We start from the raw sequence: 26,069 nt of genomic DNA on the forward strand, positions 1-26,069 counted from the left end.
CCTCACAAGGATGTAGGAGAATGGATGGGTATTTCACATTCTGAAGCTTGGTTAGTTATTGGTTAAAGAAACTAAATTAAGTCTTTCAGATTCCTGTTCAAGCCTATCCATCCAGGGGCAGGCTGGATAGCGGTGTGCACTGACGGAATAAGGTATTCAAACATTCATCTTTCTGGGCACCACAGCAACTGATCATCTAGGGATCGCGGCTTCTGCTTACCATATTTTAAATCTGTATACAACTTGCTTTAACATATGTCCACATTTGTTCACAAAATTACACATGAAAGAAATAATAATAGTGACAAGTTAATAAAGGATGGCGAAATCAGTCCATGGTGCCTGGTGTGCCACGACCAAATCTCGTCCAAGGGAATTTCATAGTCTCCTATATTTTTGCTCTATGAAAGGGCTGCTGGAGGAATGATCTATTAATTCCAAGGTTCCTGCCTATAAACCTCAGAAATACCATCACAATCTTTATTTGGAAAAGTTAAATCACAAAGCAATATTCTAGGGCACCACAGAACTTGCCTTAAAACTTTCAATATGTCTTTTCCCTGAAGACTAACATGCCTGGGGCTTCCGTGCCCATCCTTCCCACCAGAGAACACAGCACACAAAGCTGCTGTAAAGAACTGAAACTTTTCTTATCATACTGAGACACCTGATCACCTCACTTATCAAATTACTCAAGGTATGTCTATCAGTTTCTTCAACTTTATTCAATATTGTGTTTTTCATTCTTCTCTACAGTGCATACTATGGGGCTTCAATATGACATCTTCAAGCATATGGGTAATAAAATAGGGTAGTCTTGAAATACATAATATATTTAGAATATTATTCAACAAACTTTTCCTTAGAAAAATAGTCTGTCTCTGTATATAAACTGAAAGCCGCAATGTCATTTTTATCAACATGAAAATGTCAAAGACCAACCACAACATTCCTTGTTCCCTGATTTTAAAAAGTGATGATTTTCTTAACAGTCTCTGAATTAAAATTATGAAAGTGAAATCATACTTATCCAGAACTGAGAATATTTAAAAAATCAATACCTGCTTCTTGATACTAAATGAGTTTTCATTGGAGGCCCTGGGCACATAAATGTTTAATTTTAAAATTTTTGTCTTTATACCACTTACTTTATAATAACTATTTTCTGCTGTCCATTTTTCCATTTGTGTTTTCTGGCTTTGCTCACTCAGACAGTCATCAGGTTATCATTTCGCTCTTTATGGAGAACAAGGGGAGAAAATAACAAATAGAAAACTAAATTTGTCAATTTTTTAATAAAAATTACCAAAAAAGTACAAGCCATCTCTATACCCATATAAGTAGCCATCTCTATACCCATTATTACTATGATTACCCAGTGTATATATACATTTTTATTTTGTCATAAAAAATGTATCATTCTTGCCTGGCCAGCAGCTTGGCTTAGTGGTTAAGCATCGACCTATGAACCAGGAGATCACAGTTCAATTCCCGGTCAGGGCACATGCCCGGGTTGCGGGCTCGATCCCCAGGAGGGGGCATACAGGAGGCAGCTGATCAAGGGCTCTCATCGTTGATGTTTCTCTCTCTCTCTCCCTCTTCCTTCCTCTCTCTGAAATCAATAAAAACATTTTAAAAAGTATCATTCACTACTAAGTATCTTGAAAGAACTGAGCCTAAAAAGGCGTACAGTTCAATTTTCACTGTAAATCCTAAGGGGCTTCCAACAGTAATCTCCAATTCTCTCTGAGACTAGAAAACTTGTAACTGATTTGCAATACTTTATTATATTTCCATATGCAATAAGGCCTATTGCTGGATTTTCTGTTCTGTCTACTGGTTCCAAAAACGCTGACAAATGTTTGGTTTTATAACCAACACTGTGATCAAGATATAAAGCTGTTCCTTCACCTCTAACCTGTATGCTACTTTGAAGTCAAATCATCCCTGAACCCCAGCCCCTGGCAATCATGGCATTCACCTTTTTCAGGAGTTCTTATAAATAGAATTATTCAGTATGTGGAGCCTTTTTTGTCTAGCTTTTTAAACTTAATGTGAAGTTTTCTTCATGCAATGGAAAATTTTTATTATTATTTGTTTAATTTTTGCTCATTTATAATTTCCTTTTTCTCCATATGGAAGACCTTTGTTAAAATATTAGCAGTCCTGGATCTGTTCATGACTTCTGCTATGATTTTTTTGTCCTATTTTTTGTTTTATTTATTTTTATTTGAAATATTAAGCCATAAATTATGTCCCAGGGAGAGTATCTTTGTCTCTAATATGTCCATTCAGTTTTAATATTGGGTAATCATCATGTTATCTTTAGGAAATCTTTTTTGTTATATTTAAGCTAAGTATCTTTAAGTGATATTATTTTTCATTCAAATTTTCATTTGTATTTTCTAGAATTTACATTTTAGTTAGCATCTATTAATTTATTTTTTATTGTCTTTACTCTATTTGGGGCACTTCAGAGGGGTCTATTTCTGCATTCTTATTTTATTTTATTTTATTGGTTGGCACATAGCTATTTAGTCCTAGTGTTTGAATATTATAAAAAGCAGAAATTTTACCTGGGTTCAAACTCTGGTTCAACCACTTACTGCCTATGAAACTGGGGCTTAGATTTACTGCATAACCTCTCTGTTCTTCACTTTGTTCGTTTTAAAAAAATAAAGGTTATGATTATATTTACCATATATCTTTTTGTGTATTTACTAATTACATCACACCAGTTTTAAAATACACAGATTAGTGTAAACAGTGATAAAGAGTGATAGCAAAAATACTGAAGCATTGCTGTCATTATGCTTTGCTAAAAGAATTACAATTACTTTTTACTTCCTTATTATGCTTTTTTTATTTTCCAAATTTTTTTTTAGTTAACATAAGCAAAATAATATAACTTTTTATAACCTTTTAAGGCCCAATCATCACCAATCAATATCAGCCTTTATTGGCTAAGGGTTTAAATGTATATATAAATGGAAAATGCCTCCTTATAAATTTAAAGCAGTGATATTTATATTTTATTTCACTCAAACTCACACTTTTGACCATTCCTCTTGAATTAGTGTAACTGGAGTCCAGGACTGATTCTCTCCTGCTTTATGAGGAGCAGATATGTAATTTTTGATGACATCATCTTTTTTGCTTGAGATTCCCTGACATCAAAAGAATTTGTACAATCAGTACAGACTGAATCATCCCAAAAGCAAAGCAAGTTGTCAGCACTAATGAGAAAGCTATTTAATTACTAAATAATTGTAAAATGAAGAAAATTAAGACCAGAGGAAGATACATGTAGAGACAGTGTGTGGCTATGTTAAAACCAGAATTTGTGAGTTTTCATTTCTCAGTAAACATTGATGCCATTACAGAGATAAAATCTACAGATTTGAAGAAGACTGGTCATTTCAATAACATGTAGGGAGCTAACACTGGGAATATTTTGTTTTTAAAACGATCCCATGGAAAAGTGAGGTTACTTTCAGAAGAGTGGCTAGCTATTAGCTTACTAAAAATAATTAGATGATAACGTGTAAATCTTTTTTAAAATTTTCTTTTGTTAGGTCAGAATTGAACAGATATCTAATGAGATATCTGTTTTGCACACACAAACACAACACATACAATTAGAGAAATGATTACTTCTAATTAGCTGTTGCTGCAAACCATTTTAAACTAACAACTTAGCTATTACAATATCCAATCTTTTATTGTATTATGATGCTAAAGTTTAAGGTAAATTCAAGTGGAATAAGAAGTTTATAAAATAATAAACAACTTACATCTGTTATACTGGAAAGAATAGCAATATATCACTTCACAAAAGACAAAAGTTATAAGCTTATGAATAAAAAAGTTATGAGCTATCAGTTATGTCAGTGTTTACAAATGAACATTCCACCCTCCAGATGGTGCATTATTCTCTTACAAGTATGGTGCTATCCCTGGAAAATATTAATTTTCAAAGCAGTATATATGAGTATAATATGCTTAAAAACTTGAAAAGGACACCTGCTAGTGAGAAAATACGTTTTGGATATATTATCATAATTAATTTACAGTTATTAAAATGTAACTTTAATATCTTCAGCACCAATTATTAGAAAGTCAGAACATTTTGGTATACCTTGCAGAAAAAAGTCCAAGTGTTAACATTTATTAGTGAGGACACATTTGAAATTTAGTTCTGTTACCTTCTGACTTTAAGGCTCCCTATAGTTTTCCTGCTTCAGTGTTAAATTAATACAATTAAATCTCTATTTTAAACAAATCATAGCTAATTATTTAATTTAATAAATATAGCTTTATTTCTGGGTTACCATCATCTCTCATTTCCTTATTGTCTTTAATACAAGACTAATTTTTGCCCTGGCGCAGTAGCTAAGTTGATTAGAGTGTTGTCCCAATACCCTGAGGCTGAGATTTTGATCCCCACTCCCCAACAAACTCCCCTCACCCCACCTACCCCAGTCAGGGCACATGCAGGAAACAAACAATGAATGAATGCATAAATAAGTGGAACCACAAATTGATATTTCTCTCTCCCTTCCTCTCTCTCTCTCTAAAATAAAATTTTAAAAGGTTATATTTCATTAGTCTGCTTTGAGAATTCTACCTCAATTATATATACATGTATATTTATATATACAGTGTGGGGCAAACATAGGTTTACAGTTGTTCATATGGAAAATACAATACAGTAATTAATAAATACTAATACAAGAATAAACTTTGTGTTTTGTGTACTCACAATTATAAACCTACTTTTGTCCCACCTTATATTTATATATATTTATATTTATATATATTTTATATATATAAACATTTGAATCTTATAAGTATACTGGTTTATCAAGTCTACAACTATTTCATTTTGTTCACAAAATTTTGTTTATATGTATATGCTAATTATAACTGGAAATTCAGTTTCTTTACCATATAAAAATTTTCCTGGAACTTTTATTAGGATAGTATGGAAGAAATCACATAAAGAACATAAAAGATGAAAATTTTAGGCCAACATACACCAAAGTAGTTTGGAAAGGCACTCAGGAAACTAGACATGAAGGTCTATGAAAGCAAAACAGCTTTTTTTGTGTTGAAGTGCCTTGAGATGTAACACTAAATTTTCAATAGACTAAAATTTTCACATCTCTTTTAACCTATAAACACTTCTGTTGAAAAATGGCATCCCATGTCTGTTCTCACAGGCATGTTTTATGGAAGAAATATGATAAATGAATTGATCTGCGGTTGCTCTACAAAAAACCCTGCAAGATTCAAACCTCCTAGCAAGGGCATTCTTGGTCCTGTATTATGTTAATGCCTGTAAAATATTTGGAAATTGTGTAAAGATAAATGTGAACATATGAATTAGAAATCCTATCATTTTCACCACTGCTATTCAATTGAAAAGATGTCATCCAGCTGAAAACTAGCTATAGGATAGAAAATGTTTGAAAATATACCCATGACAAATTTTAGTTACAAAGCAAAAAAATATATATATATTAGTTATTGATAATCTCTATCTAAAATGTAATCTATTTTTCTCCTAATAATTCCTTCTATTAATGTAAATTTGTACAATGGTTCATACAATTGCTACCTGAAAATAATTTGGAAAGGTAGTTTGGGTGGGACCATGCTTTTCTAGAAAAAGAAAAGTCATTAAAATGTTCAAGTATAAGACTAATAACATAAATAAAAGATTTATTTTTAAGTGTAGGATTGCTTACAAAAACTGGAGGAAAGACAGGTTAGAGAAGAAGATATTTAAGAAGGCATCAAAATTTTACAGGAACAATCATAATGAAATAAACTTCAGTTGACAGTGATAACTAAGAATCAGAAATAGTAAATTTAAGTGATACCAAGCGTGTTGTGTCAACAGGATTTAATGACCTATTTGATGTAAGATGAACTAAAGAAATGAGAATAGGAAATTACTCTAGATTTTGAACCTCAGTGATCCTGAAAATAGTGATTTAAAGAGTGAGAAGATAAAATTTATATTCAAATGTTGGAGTTAATATACCAGTTATTTAGTACAAATAATAAAAGAAATGTCTAGCAAGCAGTTGAAAATTAAGGGCATTGAGGAAATTGGTAAAAAGTATAGTATATTACTCACCTCATTCAAAATAGTATTAGTAAGTATCACTGTGACAAAAGATACACGATGACAGAAAGTCCATTTTAAAACAAACTGTGTCAAACAAATTAAAATATGCCTTTTCTGGAATAAATGAAAAATATATTTATAATATGTCTATTATTTTGGAAGTGAGAGAGTCTTGAAAGTAAGGGAAATTCAGAAGTACTTAAGAAAAATAAGAGTAAAATTAACGGGAAACTAGCTTTATCACACTCTGCGGGAATTTGGCATTAGCAATGCAACAGATATAAGAGCTCCTTCACTACCAAGGCAATAATATCCTTCACTATGGACTCATTTGGTCCTTTGCTAAATTATACAGAACTATGATTACGGCCACCTTATATCTTATTGTCAAGCTATGAGAAAAAGAGTGTGGACTAGAACATTCCTGGTAAAACTAGGCCGTGCCATTACTTAGCCTTTAATATTTGTTCTCTCAGTATAAATATTACTCACTACAAGTACTATCGTGATAAACACAAGCTACTCACTTTGGTTCAAGCTGAGTTCAAATTGACAATTTATAACATTTGTACTTCATTTTTAAACATTTTTAGGATTAAATTTAGCTAAGGTAGTGAAAGATCTGGACCCTGAAAACTATAAAATATTGATATTTGTACTATATATTTAACCCGGGGGGGGGGGGGGACGGATTTTAACTGCCTTAAACTTACAGATCATTCTTGAAATCCCTTTATTTTGCCTTGATCACTTTACAATTATTTGTTCCATCTCATGTCAACTCATCCTGAGTCACTCTGTTTCACTGCTTGTTAATGGGCCACATCTGTTTACTGAGTCCTACTTTAGGAATGTCATTGCCTTTAAGCAATGAATCAGAACATTTACATGTGAATGAAAAACATTCAAATCTAAGTATTTCTACATGAATACCTACCTGATTTGGTGAGGAAGTGTTCAAAAATAATAACTGAAAATGTCCTTCAAAATTGTATGTCAAGAGATTCTTTCTAAATCTAGTACCTGTAAATATATCTTGACCTTGATTATACAGTATAAAATTAGGTGCTAATAAATCATACGTCATATTTAATATGAAATATCTTCTATAATTTATATATTTATATGGTGGCTATAGTTTTTAAAGATTCTATCAGTAGTAAGGGCCATTAAAAATTTACTTCTCAGGGTCAAATTTACCTAAAAGGAAAAGGTACAGAATGTTATATAAATGTACATGATTAACTGTCTTCACAGATGCTCATTTTTCTAAATATCTTAATTTATAAGGGGGACAGGTCCTTCAATTTTTATTAAGCATCCACATGGAGACCATTAGCTATGCTATTCTAACTCATTTTCCCTTCTACAGAGCTAATTATAACTAATCACAAGGGTTTCAAACTTGGTCAGCATCATTTGTAACTGGAAATTGGCAAGGCTCTTTGTTCTGAAAATAAGTAGGCAGAAAACAAGGCAAAGGGCAGTGAAAACCACCTGAGCATATTGTTCTGCTAAGCCTAAATTGTCTGTTAATATATTACCTTTAAATCTTTTCCAACAGTTTGAAAATCATCCATTAAAAATCACTGAAAATGATAAATTGGCACAAAATACTATGAAAAACAGCAATTCTAATTAAAAGTTTTGGGAACAAATGCATTTAGTTGATTTTTACTAACAGATTTATTAAGAAATAAATGACATAAATCCATCCAAACAGTTAACGAGAAAAATTATTCTTAATTTTAATGCCAGACCAGTGATTGATTTTTACAGTATGGACAGAAAGCATATCATCTTGTTTTTCTAATCTTAATAGAATCAATGGTACTCCAGACCTTTTATGTTATTATGAACCAAATCAATGTGTTTTAATAATAATATAAGCCATTCAGTTCAGTTCAGACTGAATCCCTAGTCAAAGCCATTTATTATTTTAATAATAATATTATCTTGTTTATTGATTTATAGAATGAATTTTATATTTCAGACATTGCAGGAGAACATAGTGCTATGAAATATGTAAGAATGATTATAAATATTTACACTCTCCTTTTTAGCATAGCTAAAAAAGATTTTTTAAGATAATTACAATTAATATAACTCCAATTTTTATTTTATATTGCACAATAATAAATGAATACTTTTTATATTATGTATATTACAGGGAAATTAATACACATCATCAACTCATTTTAAATTTTGATTTTCAAGATATTTTTACATACCTATAAAAAAATCTGGTGATTATTCCATTTACTTAAAGCATGTAACCTCCAAATGGTTAACAAATATATCCAAAAATTTGTCTTATGTTCTCTTGCATTCATCAAATATAGTAGTTTGCAGAAATATATCTTCTTTAAAACCTCTGATGTGTCATCACTGACAGAATAAATGCCAAAAAGTTAGCATGGAGAACAAGATTCTTTGGATCCTGCACTTCAAGTCTCTCCCTGCACTGCTTCCCTGGGACCCACAGTCTGGCTCTAAGAGTACAGAACTTCTCGTTACTGCAACCTATTACATACTTCCACACTACTATGCTTTTCCTTAGCATCTCTATTATTCCTGAGTCATTATGTAATATTCAGCTCAATATAACGCCAGCTCTGTAGACAAATCAATATGCAATCACTTGTCTACTCAGCACTTTCTGTAAAATTTTTTATGATCCTTCTTACCTTGTACTGCAATATTTGTTTATATTCTACCTCTCCTGTTAAAGTAAAATGGTTTCAAAAGCCACAGTTATGCTTATTTCTTCTATGTGTACCAAAATTTTGGCTTACCTGTAACTAGAGTTGTGTATAACAAATAAAGCCAGGATAAAGATGAGAAAAAACAAGAAAATCCTTTAAGAGAAATATCAAAAAAGAAAGTCAACTAACTGGCTCGCCTGATTCAAAATAAAACCAAATAGATATATCAAATATGGACATTCAAAAAGGCAGAGAATATTTTGACAGTAATTGCAACTCAATTAACAATAAATAAATTAGGACAATTCACAGAATTTTTATTACAACCCCACAAATATAAACACTCACCAAAGTTCTCAGAGGCTCATTATTCTGATCCTGGAAATGAATGAATCTTCTCTCCTTAGATACCCCTTGAAGTGAGTGGTGAAATCTAGGCTAAAATTCACATTTAACTGTATTACTGCTGCTTGTTGTTTCTTTGAGTAATAGTAAAAATGTCCTAGATTTACTGTTTTCTGCTTTACTACCAAAACAATATGTGTACATTCTCAGGAATGGCAATTATGAGGACTTCCAAGTCCTATAACAACCTTACTTAAACCTCCATACTGCAAAGCCAGATGGAAAAAGTGAAACTTTTCAACTTTCAGGCACTTTGCAGGCAGAATTTTATAGATGGACAGCATAGTATACAAATGGAATATTAGATGTAGAATTGTCAGTGTGATCTTGGGCAGGAAATTCAGCTTTTCTGTGCTTCATTTTTGTCAAGTGAACATTGTAGAGATTAGCCTATATGATATCTGAGGTCCTTATTGTAATGTCAGTTAATTGCCTCGTATTAGCTGTGTTTTATGTGTTTTACAGTTTAACTTTTTAAAAAAATGTATATCATAAAATTGTGTCACCCATTGTGTTTAGTGGATCTTCTTTATCCTACTTATCAAGAGCACTACCTCCCCCTTCTCCCTACTCCCTAAATGATTAAGTGCAAAAAAAATTTACACACATCTCTTCAGTCTTAGACCTTAAACATGTGGACATGCCTTAACTTCTGTGCCTGTTTTTTAACTATTGGGATTCTCAGACCATTTACTCTCAGGCTGTTTCTATTGAACCTCTAATCTAGAAGTGTAGAATGCAACAACTTTTCTGCAGGATGTCTATCAATATATTTCAAATTGCAAATTTCTTATTTGTTTTATGGCTATCCATACTTTTAAATTTATTTTATTGTTGAGAGTATTACAGATATCCCCCATTTTCCCCCCTTTGCCCTCCTTTACCCATCTCCCACCCCACCCCAGGCCTCCAGCTGTCTATTGTTTGTGCCCATGGGCTATGCATATATGCCTATATGTTCTTTGGTTAATTTCTTCCCACCCTCTCTCCTGGCTTCCATCTGAGATCTGTCAGTCTATTTCAGCTTCCATGTCTGTGGTCCTATCTCGTTCATAAATTTATTTTGTTCCTTAGATTCCACATATAAGTGAAATCATGTGATATTTATCTTTCTCTGACTGGCTTATTCCACTTAGCATAAGTCTCCAGGTCCATCCATGATGTCTCAAAGAGTAAGAGATCCTTCTTTTTTATCACTGCAGAGTGTTCCATTGTGTAAATGTACCACAGCTTTTTTTTATCTTTACTGTTGAAAGTATTACAGATGTCCCCTTTTCCCCCCCACTGATCCCCTCCACCCTGCATCCACCCCACCCCCAGGCCTTCCCCATACCAATGTCTGTGTCCACAGGTTATGCATATAAACATATAAGTTCTTTGATTAATCTCTCCCCATTCACTCCCCCACCCCTGCCTTCCCTCTGAGATCCCTCAGCTTGTTCCATGCTTCTATGTCTCTGGATCTATTTTGTTCATCAGTTTATTTTGTTTATTATATTCCACACATGTGTGAGATCAGGTGATGTTTGTCTCTGCCTGGCTTATTCACTTAGCATAAGTTTCTCCAGGTCCCTCCAAGCTGTCCCAAAGGGTAAGAAATCCTTCTTCTTCACAGCTGCATAGTATTCCATGGTATAAATGTCCCACAGCTTTTTTTATCCACTCATCTACTGATGGGCACTTGGGCTGTTTCCAGATCTTAGCTATTGTTAATTGTGCTGCTATGAACATAGGGGTGCATAAGTTCTTTCTGATTGGTGTTTTGGGCTTCTTAGGATATATTCTTAGAAGTGATATCACTGGGTCAAATGGCAGGTCAATTTTTAATTTTTTGAGGAATCTCCATACTGTTTTCCATAGTGGCTGCACCAGTCTACATTTCCACTAGCAGTGTGCTAAGTTCCCCTTTCTCCACACCCTTGCCGGCACTTGTCATTTGTTGATTTGTTGATATAGCTATCCATATTTAAAGGTTCTTTCCTTCAATCAGAATTAAATTAGCATAACCAGTCAGATGAGTTTCTATTACATATATCATATTCTGCTATGGAATTATTCTCAAAATTCAAAAATGTATTCTGGAGTACTCATGAATATTTTCACTTTTTAAAAATAGTATTTTAATTTTTTTTTTTTTGTTCTCTACAGTTTTGTGGGTTGGCTAATTACAAATATTAAGACAATTAATATACATAAAAATTTCTCACATGTCTAAAACTGGTACTTACGTATAAACAGATGGCTCAAATGCAGATGTTTTCAGATATTTGGCTACTGTTCCCTTGTGCATCATAAATCAGGGTTACAACTAAGGGCTCCACAGCTAAAATAATTAATTAACTAGCTAACTGAATAAATAAACAAACAAACAACAACTTTATGCAAAGTTTTCTTAAAACATGGAAGGGATTTTTGTATAAAAATAAAATATATTAATTCTCCACTTAGGTATCTTCCTAGTTTTTCCCCCATACCATTTATATTTTCTACTAATGTTATAAAGTGGTAGGGATAGGAGAAGAAAGTATTGCACATCAAAATCTGTTGATGTGAAATTATCCCTTATGAACACATATATGAGAGACAGTACAAAGGATGAGCCTAGCCCACCCATTAAATAATATGTTTAAGAATGTTCTGAAGTTCCATTAAGATTGTCAGTTGCATATATGATTCACATGTTATATATATAAGTAAAATTATTTTTTTAATTAATGGTTATTTCTGGTAATCTTGACATTGTTTTGCTTTCATATATATCTAACCACCATAAACTTTTATTATCCTAATGACATTTTAGGTAATCTGATCATATTAGCCCAGTGACACTTATGCTTTGTATGTTCAGAATCATTCATAAATATGAAAATTCACAAATTTCATTCTACTATACACACTCTTGCATAAATTTTATTTGTTGACTAGGAGCCATCATTGGTATTTAAATTTATTTTCAGAGCATTTCACACCTAGATAAAAATTAAATTGCCTCAAGGAAGTTTTTCTACATGTTCCAACAAATAGAGATAGCTAATGGTTCATTGCAATGTACATAGTTTAACTAACAACTGAGCAACTTACTCCATTATACAGATTTATTCAGCATATGTGTTTCAGATTTGCACCTCAGAAACTTATCACTTTATTACATCTCAGGAATCCTTGAGAATATCTTATTGGTGAAAACATATATGTGTTTTATTTTGGAAAAATAAAAATATAGGGCACTAATCTGATCAGAGGTGGCAAAATGCAAGCTTGGAGTCCAAATTGGATGAAAAGAAACTTTCTTTCCTTCCTTCCTTCCTTCCTTCCTTCCTTCCTTCCTTCCTTCCTTCCTTCCTTCCTTCCTTCCTTCCTTCCTTCCTTTGTTTCCTTCTTTCTTCTTTTTCTTTCTCTTTTTCAACTCCATCATAAATACCTTAGTTGGAAAAATTTTGCATAAAATTATAGGTCTGTGATTTATTTAGAGAAATCAAGAGATCTAGCAACATGTCCCTGCATGGCCAGCACTGAGGAAAAATTTCCTCTTAAAACAAGCATTATCCTTTCATCAACCACAGTCCTCGTGTTATTATATTAAAACTAAAGAAGCCATCATTTAACTGAACTGGTTGTCCTATATAGAATTCTGAAGATAGTGACAAACTTAATTCACATTATGATTCTAGACTCAGTTTCACCTTTAAGGCCCATACCATTATTCATGTCCCCGAATCAGGTGTCCCTGAATACGGAGCTCGATAATACTACTAAAGCCCCACGCTGCTTCCGATGATAAAGGGCATCTTTAGTATCACTCATTTGAGCAACCAACCCTCATCTCCCAACTCTGGTCATTTTAAATTAGCACTTATGTTTTCTTATTTATATTGCTGACAACTTCTGTTAAGGACTTGACAGAATAGTTTCAGAGTATTGCGGTAATAGGTTATTTAGCATTTATTTTGCTTAAGCTAATAAAAACCCTTGTGTTTTTATCGGCAAAGGATATCTACATGAAGGTGTAGTGTTAGCGATAATGGGGAGTTTTAAAAGGAAGAAACGGAAAAGTGACATCTAGCTGAGCAGGCTGATTCTAACATAAAGCTTATGATGCTGCCCAATATGACTTGTCTGTGGCAGAAAAGGAATTACTTATTATCAACACAACAGGCGAGAAGAAAACCCGTTGTGTTAATTGTGGTCATAAATGAAAACCAGCCCCTCGTTAGTCGCACCATATCACTGTGCCCAGGCACTGCACGTCTGATAGAATAAGTGACTTCACACGCGGTGCCACACACCACACGGAGCAACCCTTTCATCTCTTATGGCCTCAGACAACACAGGAATCTGCCTGCGCCGCAGAAATAGTCATCTTTCGGAAAAATGAAATAGAAATACCCAACATTTAAAAGCAAACACAAGAAGCAGACCGCACACATGAACCATTGTGAGTAAGAAGTCATTGGTTCCCTCTTCCTTACGCCCTCTGCCCCTGGCTGCTGCACCCTCCGATGAGGCTGGGCTGTTAGCCCGCCATTCCCAAGCTCGCATGCTGATTTTACCACCTACTTCCCGCTCTGTTTCAGGCAGAGGAGCAGCAGGGGGAAGTAAAGTGCTGAGAAATTGCACTTTTCCAAATAAAATCAGTGCACGTCCTGTATGCAACACACAACACGTGAGCAAAATGATTCAGAATGTTTTCCCCCGGAGAGGGCAGATGACCGAGAAGAAGGGTGCTGCTGCTTGAGTCAGAAGACTCAGCTCCATTTTCACTAAGAAATTTTATCTTTGCAGACAACCTCTCTGAGCTTCATTTGGCTTTCCAGGAGACAGAAGAGAGTGGTAATAATATAACTATAATAAAAATATAGCATTTCACAGAATTATAATAAATGTAGAAATGTAAAGGCTACAAATGTCAATATAAATTACTATCCTCTTAATAGCCGTAGTTTTTACAGCGCTCCATGTCCTCTCCCACCTAAGACACCAAGTACTGTTATGCCTAACTCATGCTGACTGTGACCCTGCCCTCAGGGAAGAAAATCCAAATCAACTCACTTTCCACCTTAGCTGGATAAAGCCATATCCCATTCAACCTGGGCCCTCCTAGGAGATTATTTGGTTTATCAAACAAGTCTTTTATTGCTAAGTTATTACTGGGTTAGGGATTAATTAATAACATGGAATAACAATGATAGCAAAAATAATAATGGGGGATACAATGTCAGGGCTCTTGAAAAAGGCAGCAGCCACTTTCCATATATATTTGTATAATATAAAATCCCGTATATATAAACTTATTTATACACATTTCAAATATCTCATAGATATTACCTGTATTATTTCATTTATAGATTTTTTTTTTTAATTCTATTATCTCCTTTATGTAAGGTCACACCACAGCTAAGTACTGTATCTGAGCTACCAGATATGATTTGTTTTTCATTCCCCAAAGCTACAGGACAGCTTCTTCAATTCTGAAACAAAAGGAACACAGCAAGAAAATTCACACACAATGGCTGTTGGCAGAAGGCCTTTAAGAAGTTTCTTTTGCCTAGAAGCAAAGTGACTATCTGCTCAGAATACACAGAGGGCTGTAATAATGTTCATGATGGTCCCAACATGCAGTAAAGGGAGAGTATGTGAAAAGATTATTTGGATGAATCTGGAAGTCAACAAACACTACCACTTTGTATACTAGGGTAATTTCCTCTAGCTGCCTAACACGCAGACAAACAAAGCTCTGTGGCTTAACTCTGTTTCTCACTCGTTATAGCCTAATGCAGATCAGTTGTCTTTCCTAAATCTTACACCCAGTGAAGCCAGCTATAAAACACGCCTGAAGGGAAAGTGAGAAACACTTAGTCTTTCTGGCCATCTTTTCCAGGGGAAGGCCCCAGCTCTATAAACATGGTATAGCGAGCACAGGCATCACAGATGTCACGCTGGCCCACTAACGCCTGGCCCATCGCTGGCTGAGAGCCACTGTTGCCTTGGGTCCTGTGAGACTGGCCCAGGGTGCAGCTTGCTCCCTCTGGGAAGGCTGTTCCCCAGGGTGCAGTGTGTCCCCCGTTCATGCGCGGCTGGCCACCACCGGGAGAGAGCGTGGGTTTGTATGTCTTGTACGTCTGGCCTGCCACAGCCAAATAAAGGGAATGTCCAGTCCTTCTTTGGCTCCACGGCTTTCCTTCGGTCTGTCCAGATCCGGTGCAAACCTCCCTGGCCATGATCCTTGGCACTACTATTGGCAAAGTCATCGCCACTATACTTGGCCTAGTCATTGGCATTACAACGCCCCATAGTTGTGTAGCAGGAAAAAGTGAGGCGTGGAAGAGACATGCCAGCTACTAGCTGCTCAGATCTCAAAGTTACACAAGCCGCCTCACTTCAAAGAAAACCATATAGGCCGATCTTATTGTAAGGGAGGCTGAGAATTACAGGTAAGCTATTATGGCCACTCCACAGAGGGGAGATGCACCACCTGATCCACAATTTTATTCAGATATTTAGACTCATGATACCACATGTACACCAAGAGGGTATGAAACGGTTTATTACTCATATAATGAGGCTTCAGGGGGACAGCGCAGGGAAAGCTCCCAAAAAGGTCCAAAAATGTGCAGATAGGGCCAGCTGGTACCAGAGTGTACAGGGAAGGTGACTGGCTTGGGGTTTCGTGGTGGTTAGGGGCTGGGGTGGGTTTCCTCGCAAGGGCCAGTTCTCCCTGGTCTGAAGTCCCCGCTATCAAGGAGAGCGGTGTAGGCCTTATCACCCCTTCCTATCATCGCGCCCAGATGAGGAACAGAGGGGAGGGGGGAGGGAAGGGGCTTGAGAGCCATCAAGCGGCGTTCAGTTAGGCTGTGGTGCTGCCCTGTAGGCCCCTAGCCTCGGGCCATTCAGGGAGGCAGAAGTTCCACTAAATGGCCCAAGGCAAGGTTTGAATCAAGGTTTATTTTATTGCCACGTGTACAGTACAATCACAACCAACTATTTGCAGAATTCTGTTTGAGTGTTTTTGCTCTTTTCTCTGCCTCAGCATTTGCCATAGCCCTCTACTATACTGGACTTTTACAGGCTCTATGTGCCCTGAAGGCTCCGCTTAGGAGATCCCTGTACCTCGGTCTAGATCAGGGCCTCCTTCAGTGTAGCTTCTTAGCAATCCAAGCTTAATATTATTTAGTATTTATCACATAGAGGATATTTAACTGTTAACTTGCCTCTCCTTCAGCCGCTGCTTATATCCTTATGTCCTAGTCTTTGTATCCCTAATGCTAATAACTACCTCTAATCACTATCCCTAATCCCTCAGTGGCTGACACAAAGTAGGTGCTAAATAAACATTGAATTCAAAATGAATGGCTACTGCTACAACTCTCATTTTATACAACTTAAATTTTCTCTCTTTATTTTACTTCTCTTCAGGTTTAAATCCCCTCCTATGCAACATGAAATTCAAAAGAGACTGATTGATTTTTCTTCTACCAGCCATAATTTACACTATCTTAATGGATACTGGTATTTATCTTTTCAAGTGTAAAATCTTTCTCTTCACCATTTGTTATAGAGTTCCTTTTATAACTTTAATTTACTGTCATTTCCCAAACATATTGTAGCCCTGCCATTTCCATTCCCCACTAAGTCTTCCAAACCAGAACAAATCTGTTTAGAAGGATACATTATAATTTTCAATTGTCATAGTTCCATTCATTTATTCTATGTATCCGACAGGCATTTTTCCCTATATTTTGACAGCTTCAGTTCCACTGAAATATTCATAATGTTCCCAGCCTCGAGCAGTGTTTTCTTTAGAAGCTTCTGTAAATTCAGTGAACACATTGGGACGATAAAGGATTTCAGGTTATTTTAACTATTTTGCACTGAATAAAACACATTTATCAAATTAAAGGAACATTGTCAGAGGCACAATAGAACAATGGGACTCTCTGCAGAAAAAAAGTAACTAATATTTCAGGTGCGGAGGAACATTTTATTAAAGTTTTATCCTGATCATTTCCCCCTATTAAAGAAAGGTAAACATTTTATCCAAGCACATGGTAACTCTTTTAACCTTCTAATATGTTCACTTCTGTTACGGGGAAATTTTCCTTTGGCTTCTTTAATTGCATTTTCTTTGAGATATTTAAATGTGTTTAACAAATGTGGTATAAAAATTATGCATTGTACACTTCCTCAACGATGCGTTCTATGAGAGCATTAATTCAAAATAGCTGTCTGTCATTTTCAGAGGACGTAATGTTAAGTTTCTATTTATCGTTATTTTAGGAACTTAGCTTAAATATATCTACAGTAGCATAAAATGATGTGCTGTGTTTAATTATAAAAACTATAAAGCATAGGTCATATCAAGAACTATGAAGCACTTGAGATTTTTACACTACTTTCAAACTAACAAGTTAGCCTTCCACAATAGCATGTGTGCTGAAAGAATGCATGAGATCCCCAAGTCAAAGACAAAGGACATTTTATAACTTATATACATAGCAGTAGTCAGGGTACCATCACTTTCTTACACTGGTTGCTTGAGCCTTCATCCCAAGGAGATGACACGATGATCCTATGATTGTCAGGTGACTGCTGCACATGTGGTGGATTGTGTTGCAGGAGAGGAAACCTGAGGTTAGGGAACATGGATCTTGTATACAGGTCTGCAAACAAACATGCTCTTTACCCTGTAGCTGGGCAAACTATCTTCATTATATTGATGCAATTATATTTATTATACTAAATAGAAAATAAACCTGTCCTCTATCGTTGTGATGGAGACATTATCTCTATCTTTCATTGGTTTATAATCCTTGAAAGAGAGCTTAGAAGAGAAGCTGTCAGTGCTTCTGCTTAGAGGTGTGTGGAAATGCAAGAGACCCACTGTAATAAGATTCTCCAGAGAAAAAACACACAATAGGAGATATTTATATCTATATGTGAGATTTTATTATAAGGAATTGGCTCATGTGATTATGGAGGCTGAGTAGTCCCAACGTGCAGTCAGCAAGCTGGAAACACAGAATATCAGGCACTATAGTTCTTGTTCAGGTCCAAAGGCTTGAAACCCAGGAGAGTTGATGGTGTGAGTTTAAGTTCAAGAGCAGGAAAAAATTAATGTCCTAGATCAGGTAGTCAGGCAAGCAGAGTTCCCTCTTACTCAGCATTTTTGTTCTATTCAGGTCTTCAACTAATTGGTTGCGGACCACCAACATTAAAAAAGGCAATCTGCTTTACTTAGCCTGCTGAATCAAATGTTCATCTCATCCAGAAACAACCTCACGAACACACCAGAATTAAGTTTGACTAAATGTCTGGGCACCCCATGGCCAACTCAAATTGACATGTGAATTAACCATCACTGAATTTGTTTATTAGTTCTAACAGTTTTATTGTGGATTTTTAGGGATTTCTACATATAGAATCATGTCATCTTCAAAACAAAGATAATTTTATTTCTTCCTCTCCAAGCACAAAGTATGGTGAGGTCCATGTTATGTTTTTAAGTGCTTTCAAGGGTAGGATGTTCTAATCCATCAGTAATAGAAAAAGTAGCAATAATATCAGCTGGGTAGTTTCCTGTGGTTAATGATCTTAACTCCATTAAACCCTATGGGGGAGCATTGAAGATGTCCCTCCCTGAACATTTCTGTTCTCCCCTCTCTTTCTTTCAGAGCTGGTATGTGCTTCTCAGATGTTCCAGATTTGCTAAATTATTTACATTGTTTAACTGACATTTATGTGTGTGTGTGGGGGGGGGGGTGTTTTAAAACAACAACTGGTAGTTGTATGATTGCATAGCTTAGTCAGATATTTATCATAGTTATTAAATGTTTTTTTTATTCTTTTAAATAAATTACTAATACTGCAGTACCTTCATAGTTTAGAACAATATTAGTAATTCATACCTTTTAGGGAATGTCTTTACAGGGCCTTTTCCAGTAGTGTTTATTTTATTTTGAGATTTCTGTCTTATTATTGGCAGATGTAGGATTAGATCAGATAAAGGATTGGCAACCTTATTTTTTCATGTGAAGGGCTAGATAGCAAACATATTTTGCTTTGTGGGCCACATAATCTTGGATTCTACTTAATTCTGCCATTGGTTATGGATAATACATAAACGTCTGATCATGTATGTGCTCCAATAATACTATATTTACAAAAACAAGCGGTTGATAAAGGTTGTCCTGTGACTTGTGGTTTGCAAAACCTTTGATTAAATTGAAAGCATAATCAATAATAAAGAAATGTTAACTGACAAAAGTATTAACCTTTTATGCCAAACTATGGCAAAATAATACATTAATTTCTCTGAACAGTAATTTGTAGGTTTTAGCATGCAAGTCTTGCACTCTCTTGTTAAGTCATTCCTAAGTCTTGTATTGTTGTTATGCTGCTGTAACTGGAGTTACTTTCTTAATTTTACTTTGGATTATTCATTGATTGCATATAGATGTACAATTAATTCTTGTGTATCAATCTTATACCCTGTAATCTTACTAAATTCATTTCTTGGTTCTAATAGTTCATTTTTTATCAGATTCCCTGGGCTTATGCCTGTAGGATCTTGCCATCTGTGAATAAGGTCCAAATGGCTTCCCTGGAGAACTGCATCAAATACTTAAAAGGAAATTCTCAGAAAACAGAGTACACTTCATTTGCTCAGCGAAGCCAGCGCAGCCCTGCTACTAAAGTCAGACAAAAACATTGCAAGAAAACTACGGATCAACATTCCTCATGCACATGGATACCAAACTGCTCACATGCATACACACACACACACACACACACACACAAATAACAATCAAATCCAGCAATACATACAAAAGAATAATCCATCATGATCAAGAGGGATTTATCTCAGGAATGTAATGCTGGATTAAAATCTAAAAATCAATTAATGTTATGTACAATACTAATAGAATAAATGCAAAAAAACCCACTACCATCCTGAGATGAAGAGAAAGCATTTAATAAATTCCAACACCCATTGATTAAAATACTCTCAACAAAGTAGCAGCAGAAGGGTGTTGAAGATAACTACAAACACACACACAACTAACATGGAATTTAATGATGATAAACAATGTTTTAGCCCTAAAATGAGTAATAAGGCAAGGATGTCTACTTCTATTCAACATTGTATTGTTGGAGGTTCTTGCCCTCATGAAAAGACAAGGGAAGGGAAAAGAAGGGTGTCTAACAGGGTGTACCGATTTTGTTGATCTTTTAAAGAAAAAAACTTAGTTATGTTGAATTTTTCTAACATTTGTTTTCCAGTGTATTGATATTTCCTCTCATCTTTATTATTTCTTTCCTTCTCCTTGCTTTGGATTTAATTTACCCTTCTTGTTCTAGTTCCTCAAGATAGGAATTTAGGTAATTGATTCTAGACCTTTTTTTCTTTACTGACATACTCATTTAAATTATAAATTTCCCTCTATTCATTGCTCTAGTTGCATCCCATAAATTTTAGTATGTGGTATCTTTGTTTTCTCTCCTTTTTAATATTTTCTAATTTCCCTTGCAATTTCTCCTATGACTTCTATTTCTAATTTAATTTTGTGGGGTCTAAGAAATTTCTTACTATAATTTTTATTGTATTAATTAATGAACATTCCTGGAGAACATTTCACATATACTTGTGAAGGATGTGTGTTTGCTTGTTGGGTGGAGTATTCTATGGTTAGGTCAGTGTAGTTAAGAGTTTATTCAAGTTTACTATATTGTTATTGATTTTTTAATTGGCCTATCAATTATTAAGAGTGATGTATTGAAACATACGACTACTTTCACTGCATTTTCTTTATTTCTATTCTGTCAGTTTTACTTCATATATTTTAGGACTCTATGCATTATCTTTGTATACTCTTCTACCAATCAATATGTATGTATCTTAATATAGTATTGTCTTCTATATTCATCTCATATATCACTTAATCTTGTTACAAAGAGAAACACAAATGAAAATTAGTGTATTTGCTATTATTACATTTAATTCAATGAACAAACTTATAAACATTCATGTAAATCCCTCACTTAGTTAACATTTAAATCTCTTACAAACTATGGTCTTTGGCCAGGTTAATATGTCTTAAAATTACATATGCATACCATCTGCACTCAAAATAGTGTTTTTCAATTGGAAGCTACTCAATATTACTTAATAGATTAATTAATTAATTTTTTAAATATGGAGTACAAAAATTGGTGTGGCATTTTATATATGTCTATAATAGATAACTAATTTGTTCAAATTTTTCTAATGATGCTTATCACACATTGTTTTACTATCATAAAGGCAAGATAGCACAATTGGGAATGCAAAGCATATAAAAAGTAAAGGTAATATTGCTTTACATTTATTAGTGCTAGTATAGGCTCTGCAATTAGAAGTATTCTCTTTATCATCAACTTAAAATGCAGATGAAGGATATCATATTAAAACATGCAAAACAATAATCCTGGAAATATATTAATTCCTTATTTGAGAAAAAATGTTATAATTCAGTACTATAAGACAAGAACCATTGGAAACTCAGGTGAATTCATATAACAACAGAATGCTGCAACTCGCTATTTCTTAGATGACCACTCTGTTTATGGCAATGCTTATAGAAAATAACCAGTGGTCTTTTTATTTTCAATCAAGTAAACAAATCTAGTTAATTCTTTCTTCCTGTCACACAAAGAAGAAATTCCCAGACATAAAAATGTTGTTAGAATGAGTAGACGCTTCCTGTTATTAGTTTTCTGTCAGGAAATAAATTATAACTGTTCAGTGCTGCCTATGTGAATTTCTTTTTCATTTAAATAAGGTTTATGTTCTTGTTAGAATGGAACACACTTTGTTCCTATACTTTCATATTTCTGGGATGTAATAAATGCAACATATAAAAGAGGCTAAAAATAATTAAAAACAGCAAATGAAAACAGGGTTCTTATAGCATCCTTTGTGCCTTTAAGATTTCTCTAAAAGCATATTTGCAGTGCACTTCACCCATAATAAATCTGATGAACATTGCATTCGATATATCCTTGTACTTTCATATTAGCCATTCAGATAAGTAAACTAGCCCAGCGTGCTTTCATATGCAAAATAAGGAAAATAACTTCCCTGAGTAGAGTAATGGAGTTGACTCACGATTATACAATTTGAGCAACAAGAAGCAACATTCAGCTGCCTTAAACAAGATCATGGATTTATTGACTCATATGACTTAAAGCCTAGCAGTGGCTTAGGCTCTCAGACAGCTAAATCAAGGAACTCTATCAATTGTTTGCAATTTTCTCAACTCTGCCGTTTTTCATGTATTGATTTTATTGTGCTTTCACGGTCGTAAGATGGTTGCTCGTAATAACAAGAGCTACATCTTCCTGTGGGCACATATTGGACATAACGTTTCCTCCTACAATCATGAAACAAATTATCTTAACTTCGCCTTGATTGGACTAAAACTACAAATCCTTTGCTCATTAGGAGGTTGGTGAGATGTCATTCTTGATTGGTTTCGGCCGGAGTCAGTGCTCATTAGGACCAGGAAAGAGCTCTGATACCTGAGGTTAAGTTAGTAACATCCCAACATCATTGCTGCCTCCTAAACGGGAATACTGATTATGTGCAGAAGCATTTGGCTGTTATTTAACAGAGAAGTAGAAATAGAGCAGCTAAGAAATAGTTAAGTTTGTTTTAATCTTCAGGTTTGTTCTATGAAGACCACACTTCCTTCCCTATTTGCATTACTCTAATTCCTTCTAACTCACAAAACAACCAAGGATGATACCACCACAGTCATATTTCTCTTACTATATAGCCTATTTCAATTTTTAAACTACTATCCACACATTAAAATCCTAAAAGCTAGAAATGTGAAAATCAACTTTTACTTACACCTAATTGCCCAGTTGGTCACATGTACACTTATGCATTAAATCTCTTTAGAATGTTCCATTCTAAATTATTATTCTTTATATTTTTATTTTTTGGTCAGGTATGATTTCTTTATGTATGTCAAAATTAGTGTGATGGCAACATAAATACTTTTCTGCTGTTTTCTGATTCATCTTCTATCTGTTAAACTGATTCCTTTTGCAATTTTCCTTTTCATCTAAGTTAAACATATATTAGGCTGAAGTTTTTCATATTATGAGTTTTATTAAGTGCTACTGAACTTACACTTATGTCTCAATTTATATTCCTTATATTGTTTCTTTGTGTATTCTTTTGGTCAATATTGCCAGAGTTGGCCTAACTTATAAAATTTCAAACTAATTTTACTTTATATTAAAAATATATTACTGCCCTAGCTGGTTGTGGCTCAGTTGGCTGGACATCATCCTGTGCACTGAAAGTTTGCCAGTTTGATTCCCAGTCAGGCCATATGCCTGGGTTGCAGGCTCAATCCCCAGTGGTGGGCGTGCAAGAGACAGCCAATCGATGTTAAACTCTCATATCAATGTTTCTCTCTTTCTCTCTATCTCTCTCTCTTTCTTTGTCCCTCTCCCTCTCTGTCTCCCTCTCCTTTCCTTGCTCTATAAAAAAAAATCAATAAAAATATTTGATATATATTTAATTTCTTCTTTTGCCTTAATATTTAATTTTTTCTTTTGCCTTAATATTTCCTTCTCATCCTGGAGGTTTTACTCTGCTAACTTTTCCTAACTTCCTAAATTGAAGCTTTATATTATTTTATATGATACATACACTTGAGGCTAAACATAAGCCTCTAAATACAACTTTAGTTGTATCCTGTAACTTGTATTGCCAGTTATAAATATCTCCTAATACCTCAAAACAAAGATTACTCAAAGGCTAATTCATGAATTCCAAAATTTATTTAATTCTGCATGAAGTTGTTTTTTCAAAAATTTAAGACTTTTTTGTTATCTGGCATCATGTCAATATCTGTATATTTTTCCTCTGTGTTTATAAAATCTCTAATTGTTGTCTACAATTACATGTGTATTAGAAAATGTATGTTTTTTCTAAGCTAATTAATGAACTTAGATATCCTTTGACTACTGTTATAGTCATATTTATGCCTACAAAATTGTTCTGTAAAAAAATTAGCTCTTCTTATCTTCTTTCCTGTTTTTTATGAATTAATTTATTTTTCTTTATTTTTCACTTTTAATCAATGAAAAATACCAGATGAATCTTTTGAAATTCAAGTTATTTCCCTGGTTAAAGTCCTTCAAGAGTTCTGAATTTGTGTTTACCTAAAAAAGATGAGTTACACACATTTAAAATACCTGCTCTTCAGTCAGAGTCATAATGCATGGCACTAAAATGCTTTGAATATGAAGGGAAATTTTTTTTTATCTTTATTGTTAAGAGTATTACAGGTGTCCCATTTTTCCCCCCAAATTGACCCCCTCCACTTCGCTCCCACCCCCTCCCCAGGCCTTCATCCCATTATTGACTGTGTCCATGGGTTATGCATATATGTATATAACTTCTTTGGTTAGTCTCTTCCCACCCTCCACCCCCCTTCCCTTTTTCCTCTGAAATATGATCGTCTGTTACATGCGTCAATGTCTCTGGATCTATTTAGTTCGTCAGATTCTTTTGTTCATTAGCTTCTTAAAGAAGAACCTTGAACTTTTCCTGTAGTGCTGGTCTGGTGGTGATGAACTCCTTTAGCTTTTCCTTGTCTGAGAAGCTCTTTATCTGACCTTCAATTCTAAATGATAGCTTTGCTGGGTAGAGCAATCTTGGCTGTAGTTCCACGTTTTTCATCACTTTGAATATTTCTTGACACTCTCTTCTGGCCTGCAAAGTTTCTGTTGAGAAATCAGCTGACAGTCATATGGGTGCTCCCTAGTAGGTAACTAACTGCTTTTCTCTTGCTGCTTTTAAGATTCTCTCTTTGTCTTTAACCTTTGGCATTTTAATTATGATGTGTCTTGGTGTGGGCCTCTTTGGGTTCCTCTTGTTTGGGATCCTCTGTGCTTCCTGGACTTGTAAGTCGATTTCTTTCCCCAGGTAGGGGAAGTTTTCTGTAATTATTTTTTCAAATAGGTTTTCAATTCCTTGGCCTGTTTCTTCCCCTTCTGGCACCCCAAAAATACGAATGTTGGGCCTCTTGAAGTTGTCCCAGAGGCTCCTTATACTATCTTCATATATCTGGATTCTTTTTTCTTTTTGCTCTTCTGGTTGAGTGTTGTTTCCTCATGTTCCAAATTGCTGATTTGATTCTCAGAATCCTCTACTCTTCTGTTGATTCCCTGTGAATTATTCTTTACTTCAGTTCGTGTAGCCTTCATTTCAAATTGGTACTTTATTATGGCATCGATTTTCTCAGTTATTTTTGTAAAACTCTTACTAATATGGTTGAGCATCCTTATAAACAAAATTCTGAACTCTGTATCTGTTATCTTGCTTGGATCTGTTTCATTTAGTTCCTCTTCTAGAGATTTCTTCTGTTCTTTCCTTTATGACATGTTTCTTTGCCTTCACATTTTGGCTGCTTCCAGGTGTTTGTTTCTATGTATTAGGTAGAGCTGCTATGTCCTGGAATTTGTAGAGTGGCTTTGTGTAGTAGGTGTCCTGTAGGGTCCAGTGGCTCAGCCTCCCCAGTCACCTGAGCTTGGCCTTCTAGGTGCTCCCCTGTGTGGGCTGTGTGCACTGTCCTGTTGTAGTTGAGCCTTGGTTGCTGTTGGTGTCACTGGGAGGAATTGATCCCCAGGCCAATCAGCTATGAGCTGCAGCCAATCAGCTGCAACTACAGCCTAAGTGTTGCTGTGCTGGAGACACCCCTATGGATCAGAATTTACTGTAGTGGAGCTTTGGTGTTCACCAAGTGCGCCTCTTGAGTGTGTCACTT

General features: G+C 34.8%; 1 long non-coding RNA gene across 1 annotated transcript in view; it reads left to right on the plus strand.

Moving 5' to 3' along the window:
* The first annotated feature begins 570 nt into the window (after nt 1-570).
* Nucleotides 571-26,069, plus strand: part of LOC148093500 (uncharacterized) — a 132,945-nt gene continuing 107,446 nt past the window's right edge. Inside the window, exon 1 of the long non-coding RNA XR_015714217.1 lies at nt 571-697. This is a non-coding gene — a long non-coding RNA (uncharacterized LOC148093500). The remainder of the gene's footprint in view (nt 698-26,069) is intronic.

The sequence above is a fragment of the Miniopterus natalensis genome, chromosome 3 (genome assembly GCF_054644295.1).
Source record: "Miniopterus natalensis isolate mMinNat1 chromosome 3, mMinNat1.hap1, whole genome shotgun sequence".
Taxonomy (NCBI): domain Eukaryota; kingdom Metazoa; phylum Chordata; class Mammalia; order Chiroptera; family Miniopteridae; genus Miniopterus; species Miniopterus natalensis.